The sequence below is a fragment of the Scylla paramamosain genome, chromosome 21 (genome assembly GCF_035594125.1).
Source record: "Scylla paramamosain isolate STU-SP2022 chromosome 21, ASM3559412v1, whole genome shotgun sequence".
Taxonomy (NCBI): Eukaryota; Metazoa; Arthropoda; class Malacostraca; order Decapoda; family Portunidae; genus Scylla; species Scylla paramamosain.
In genome coordinates this window covers 8,184,879-8,192,013 of record NC_087171.1, presented here as the reverse complement: position 1 = coordinate 8,192,013, position 7,135 = coordinate 8,184,879, and the positions used below count along the sequence as shown (strand labels likewise).

The 7,135-nt window shown below is 42.7% G+C and overlaps 1 long non-coding RNA gene across 1 annotated transcript; it reads right to left on the bottom strand.

The window, feature by feature from the left end:
- Positions 1-421: 421 nt before the first annotated feature.
- Positions 422-6,906, bottom strand: LOC135110949 (uncharacterized). Its single transcript, XR_010273504.1, has 3 exons — positions 6,717-6,906; positions 6,310-6,428; positions 422-953 (listed from the first exon to the last, which is right to left on the bottom strand). It is a non-coding gene; the product is annotated as an uncharacterized LOC135110949 (long non-coding RNA).
- Positions 6,907-7,135: the final 229 nt, after the last annotated feature.

Genomic DNA, 7,135 nt, shown 5'->3' with positions numbered 1-7,135 from the left:
TATATATATATATATATATATATATATATCAGCTACCTGTATATTTTATCAATCCCACGCATCTAGAGTGTCACTATAAACAAGCATACATACTTTAATGCCTAGATTTTAAGCATCCCTTTGACCCCACCTCGACAATGGAACACTTCCTTGTATTGTGTTCGGCTACTCTTCTGTCAACACTTGTACAGTTTGCTCAGCCTGCACCGCTTCCTTGCCTCTCCCTCACTTGATTCTCTTCCTCACACATTACCTTCACTCATGAGAAGAGATGCTACTGAACGCCAATCACTCATATTTTCTTCCATGTTAAAGAACTGACAAGTGATCTCCCTGAACATACAGATGATAATTAGCAACCATAATTAAATAATCCTCACTAATTACGTATGTCAGGTACATTTACTGAAAAAAAAATCGCTGCCTTTCTTCATATTTATGCGCTTCCTCTATTTCTATAAAAACAGTATTGACAGCAAAACTTAGTCACCAAATTATTGCTTTTAAGGCTAGAATAATTACGTTTGTACACATTAATACTGAACAAAAAGGGGCATTGTAAAGAAGGACGTGCACTGGGCGTGTATCACGTCGCTAGTGACGAGTAGCGTGTTACTGTGTGCGAGTCTTTGTGGTGAAGGAGAACGTGTGCGCGCCTTAAGTTTTCAGTAAGCGTGGCGGACTTAATTAATCGTGTAGTACATCTCGTGTTTCGTTGTGGATACACTGTGTTATAATGTGTGTGTGTGTGTGTGTGTGTGTGTGTGTGTGTGTCGATGGGTGGGTGAGGGGGTGAATGGATGTGCGTATTGGTGGACGAGTGGTGAGTAGGTATGTAGCTGATGCTTCTACTTAGCTTTGCTAGTGGAACGTGCTGCTGGACGAAGCACCAAGGGCGGGGCGGGGCCTCTTCCTACTACAGCAGCAGAAGACGGACGGAACTGAAGGCGCCGCTGAAAACAGGTAATAGTACAATTGTCAGTAATAGTATTATCTCTATTACTACTACTACTACTGCTACCACCACCACCACTTGTAATCTTGTTACTGTGTTTGTAAGCGTGCTATTTCTCATTTGTATTATTATTGCCATTACTGATACATTTTCCATCATGAACAGAACCTTTGTCTGCTATGGAGTAGATGCTAAGCAAACTTAGACATTATGAATGTGCATATGTTCATTCATTCATGTGATTGTTAATATTAAAAAAAAAAAAAAAAAAGAATACTACTACCGCAGTACTGCCCCCACCCTCTACTATAATGTTGCTGTATTTTAGGTATTCCGGTGTCCGTTTTCATCCGGATGCTAAAGCAACATACATAATACATATACATCAACACGCCCTCCTTAGTATCAAAGCTCCCTAACACGGCAGGGCGAGACGCGTGCAAAAGTACTGCTATTAACTACGTGGGGTTCCAATACAAGTGTGCTGTTTACTGCGGTTCCTTGTAGTTTTACTCTAATTCAGCGAGGGAGTTTATTGCATCGGGAGTTTATTGCATCATGAGTTTACTGATAAGTTTACAGTATTTTGCGTGCATGAGTCACCCCACACAGACACTCTCCCCGTCTCATCTACCCACCGTCTCCGCCACCACTCCACCTAATTCCTACTCCAATCACTATCTCCTAGTCTCCTCCATCCACTGTCTATACCACCAATCGTCCGTCACATTTATCCACTATTTTGCTCTTCCACCCACAATACCTCGCCTCTCCCAGCTACTGTCTCCCGTCTTCACCACTCCACCTTTACCCACTGCCTCCACATTCCACATATACGCCGTTACAATTTGGGTATAAAACTTAAACAGTAATTATGATATTTCAGCATGAAAATCTAACGTGGTGGTGACAAGGTATACAGAAGGAATAAATATTGTACACAGCACGTTCCATTAAATATTGTAGACAGCACGTTCCATTCGTGTATCAAATCAAATGAATTAGTGGGGAATGAAGCCTTAATTAACGCTGCGGAATTAATGACAACGGTGTCAACTGGGGAAGTTGGTAAAGACGGGACTGAGAGACTGATTTTTGATCACTGAGTGGGGAAAATGTTAATACTACTACTATTACTATTGCTGATGCGAACAGCCCTGCTAATGCTGCTATTAATACTACTAGTGCTGCTGCTACTGCTACTTCTGCTGCTCCCATTACTTCTACAGTTATTGCTGTTACTACTATTTTGACTGACTTGATTTTGATTATAGCTACTATTATTGGTGGTGATGGCAATAATAATAATAATAATATGGATCATGCACAAAACTTACCACGGCGGCCGAAGTCGGAGTGGCGGGAATCCTCCTTTCAAGACAAAACGTCGAAAAGGAAAAAACTATTTTGCTTTAAGTCTTTATTTAAATTGCCCGAGTTAATTTCACTGTTCTTTAGTCTCATTCTTGCAGACTTTCTTGAATGTGAGAAACAAGACAAGTTATGTTATTACATCTATATATAACTGACTGTCCTCCTCTTTAAACTCGACACATGTACGAGTATGCATTCAACGAACATCCCCTCCTCCATCTACATCTTAACATCGCTAAACAGAAAAGAAAGTACGGCTTAAAATGGATATCTTTCGCAGTGTTACTCGTATGGATGGAAAGAGAACATCAGCTCCCAGGACCTCAGCGCATCGAGACACACGCGAGGAACACAGAATATCTCAGAACGTAAGGTCAGGAAGAGAGATGCCGGGAACGAGGGATTAAATTATAAACTTTTCAAATAAAACTCTCAGATCTTCCAATTCACCATTTTTTCATTTACATCCTGGATACGAACGGTAACGCTGAGGCAGTTAAGAAATCGTTCCCGTCATGTCCTTTTGCTACAAATAGTATCGGAAATAAGTAATTTACGATATCTCTTTAAAAGTTTACAATCGTACACAAGTTCGTGAGATGGTTCTTACTTGGGGTTCTTAGGAATATGAAGTCATAGAAACAGGAAGAGGAGGAGGAAGAAACGGAAAAGGAGGAGAAGGCAGTGAAGGGAAAAAAAAAAAGGGCGAGAAGGAAAAGAGCAGAGGTGACGACTGAGAAGACAAACACGCACGGTTTTTACCCCCCACCACACCAACACACGTGTACACACAAGTCTATTTTTTTCTGCTACGAAATATGCTTTGACGATGCCTGAGGCACGAGGATAACGGAGCGAAAGACAAGCCGGCATTGGTACAATAACCTTTCGCCAAAACATATCACCTATCATTTTCGATCCCCGTCACCACCGCGGACCCGGACGCCTGGTGCCACGCACGCTTGCACCGCCGCTGTCCTGGATAGTTCTGGTCCGATAATGTTGCCATCTGCAGTACCGAGTAGCGGGCATTGGACAGGTCCTCGTGGCAAGCAACTTGGCATGTGACATACGTGGCCGCCTGCCAGCCACCGCGCTATGACCGGTTGCTGTGCAGAGCGAACCACGCCCTACAGTGTGCTACAGTGTACGACTTGCTGTACTCAATACCACGGAATTTTGCCTTGTGATGACGCGCAGACAATGTGCGATGCTGACTGGTATGTGTGTATTCCACATGTTTTAAACGTGTGGCAAATTAACCTTGTATTCCTATTCAAGTAAATGGCCCTTTATTAACATTTTCCTGTCTTCGGATGGAGAAATTAGAGAAATTACTGTACCAGAGTCCATGCCACTGAGTGCAGGCCTTCCATGAAACTGAGATCAAACGCGACACACATTGAACGAGCTGCCTCTTAGAGTCGTTGTAACTGGTGGAGACCAGGCAGAATGTGTCTGGGTGGCGGCAGAGTAAGAGTACGAGCGGCGTGCTACACAATGCCAGCCCTCCAGGGGCGCGCCCGAACACGCTCCTTTGTTACTCATCACTGACTTTATACAGTTTTTCAAGTTGCAGTAAGAGAAACACTTCGTGCCGAAAATTCTGTTCGCTATCAAGATGACATTTCCGACCTCCAAAAGTTTTATTGACATCAGTTATTTACCAAAGGATTTTGTTAAATATAAAATGATCATGATTTCCGCAGTTTCGAAAATTTGAGGCATGAAATTACGTATGGCTTATCAAATTTATAGGTATTTCATAATCTATCATACGTGGGAGACCTTGGGAGCCTTCAGAATGTGTTGGAATAAAGAGCATTATATGCTGAGAAAAACAGACGTTTTATTGTTTGTACCCTGTAAATGTGACCAACTGAGGTGTCTTAATGCATCGCCCTACACACACACACACACACACACGTCAACAACAGAGTGAAAGAGTGAGGCAAGTGGAGGCGAAGACATTCGGTGACTTGCTAATGTGCTGCGCGGGAGGCGGAAGGGGCGGAAAGAGAAGATAGCAAGTGGTGTGAGGTATAGGGAGGACGGAGGGCGTGGGGAAGGTAGCACAGGGAGGCATGCCGATGTTGGGTACGAGGGAGGAAGCTCAGCAGGAGGTGAAGTGAAGGATTGTTGATGGCGGGAAGTTATTGGAGGGAGTAGAGGGAGGGAGAAGGGATTAGTTAAGAGCTGAACCACCCAACTACCAGTACTTCTACACGTTGCTAAGAAATTATCTTCATCGAAGGCTTTGTTTCAGGAAGTCCATCCTACTTCATTTACGCCTCTCCCCATGCCGTCCCCTCCCTCCCACTAAAAGAAAAAAAATCCTTAATTTTCTCCAAAAATTAAGCAGGAGAAAAGCCCTAAAAATCCAAACTCATGTTCTCCATTACGTTATCACAGTCATACTTCTCGTGTCAAGTAAATTTGCATACGAGACTAAGCCTTAACTTTAACAATCCAAGAACTCTCCAGTGAAATATTACCGTGGCGTGGTGAGTTTAACCAAGGTGCAGCCACACTATTCTAGGGAGGTCCACTGAGAGAAATGAGACGCTGTGTTCCCAGCCGATGTCCTGCGCCAGTGTGATGTGGTATTGGAATAAACTCTCCCCTCCTTTACTCATGATCCTTGCAATGAGCCCCCCAGTCGACAGGGACACGTGGTTGTGGGAGGTTGGAGGAATCTTTTGTCCAGCGGTGAACTCAGGATGATGATTGGGAGTGGATGGATTTTGGGTTGTAGTTGTTAGGAGCTTGTATTGCTTCTACTCGCCAGCAAATGTGTAGCATCGAAGGAGTGTGTGTGTGTGTGTGTGTGTGTGTGTGTGCCAATTCCGTATTAAATAATGAATTACAAGTTACGCAAGATTTGGCACACGAGAACTTATGAAACAGAAGCCGGAGATTAACTAGACTGAGTATTTATTACCAGCAAGTGTGTGTGTTTGGTGGTTACCTGCACTGATCACTACATACAGGTGAATCATGTCTGTATTCACTTTAATGACAGGTAATTACGTAATAAGACAAGCACCGCGCTGAAATGGCTGCTCTAAAGTACGTGGATCTCCTAGAGTGTGATTCGCCCTGATTTGTTAACTGACAGCTTAAGACGTCTAAAAACCACGTCAGGATATGAGATGTCAGCCGCGTTAACAGTTATTCCACTATTGTCTTTCTTTCCTTCCTTGAATTATTTTTGACAACAAAGTCTGAGAGAAATGTTATGTACAGTGGCAAGCCAAAGCTTTTTATAAGTCAACAAAAGGCCACATACTCATTATTAGGTAACAGTCGCTATCACAGTCACGAAACAACTTGAAGCCTCGGATGCGCGTTCGGTTAGAGTATCCACTCAAAACACAAGGAAAAATTACCTGCAGGAGTTTCTGAGTTAAATGCCACAATTTTCTACACGCCAACATTAAAGGGACATAATATGGACCTGATTAGATTCATAAACGAAAATGGTCGTTCGAATCAATTAGTGAAGCTTCGACTCTTAAAACGAACCATTAATATCTAGGTCTTTTCTTTGATATTGTTTACTAACATTATAATAAGTACAACGTTAAGAATATACTATAGTACTTTTCTGCATATTACTCATCTCTAGTGCACGAAACGCAAGAGGGGTCGTTATAGCAAACAAATTCTCGATGACCATGACAGCTTGTTTGAATAGCTATCATTTTACTGTGCAGATAAAAGCAAACACTAAGAGGAGTTGAATCACTAACCATTACTACTTTTGTCCAAAAGTTATGCAACACTCTTGCACTAGACCGTATTATTAATCCTGAGAAACAATACCAGTCGAAAAGATAACAACTGCAGCTCTAATATACATAACAGTACACAAAAATATTACCCAAAGTGTCATTATCTGAGTATCTAAATATATAGCTGGCAAATGGTGGCGACTGCACATCTGTAAATCGAAGGTTTTCATTATTCAACTCTCTCACCGATGAAGCGAAGAAAGGTCTCTAGCACACGTCAGTAGGATGACAACACCGGTGACTGGGATCCCGCAGCGCTGGGCAGGGAAGGGGCAGAGCTGACGGCCGTGAAAGAAAACGTTTACCTGCAGGACACGGTGCCGAATAAAAATTAATGAAAGCCACGTGAAATCTTGAGGCATGAAATGAACGCAGTATTGTTTTGTGGATATTACAATACATAGATTAAACAAGATACATAGATAAAAAAAAAAGTGAGAATACAGTAGGCCCAATACACTTTATACCATTCCACTACCAACACAGTAAATGTATTTCATCTTACATAATGAACAAAATAATGGTCACTGTAATGCCAACAAGACGAAAAAGAAAAAAACAATAATAATAATAACAATACTTAGGGAACGTACCTTATCCACAGGAACACTGGCAGGTCCTCCCCGCTCCAACACAGCAAGGAGCCACGGAAGCCACTGCGCCACCAACATACCCTAAGGAAGCCTGCGCACGCGCCGCCTCCATCCCCACAAAGGTCTTCATCAAGCGAGGTACTCTTTAGGAGACTATCTACCTACGTACCTCGGTGCTCATCCATAATTTATCCCTTTCCATTACACGCCTGCTGGATATTTTTTGATGAGAAATGGAAATGTGTGTCGTAGAGGTACCCGCGCGGTGTTCCCTGCACAACTACTGCACCACTCTGCACAATTGGACTCGTGTATATACAGGACTGGCAGATGAATGATAACTAGTTCGTCTCCCTCATTTGGCCTCTTGTTACAGGGAAGATGGCACGGAAGTAGAGAGACAAGAAAGAAGTCTTGTC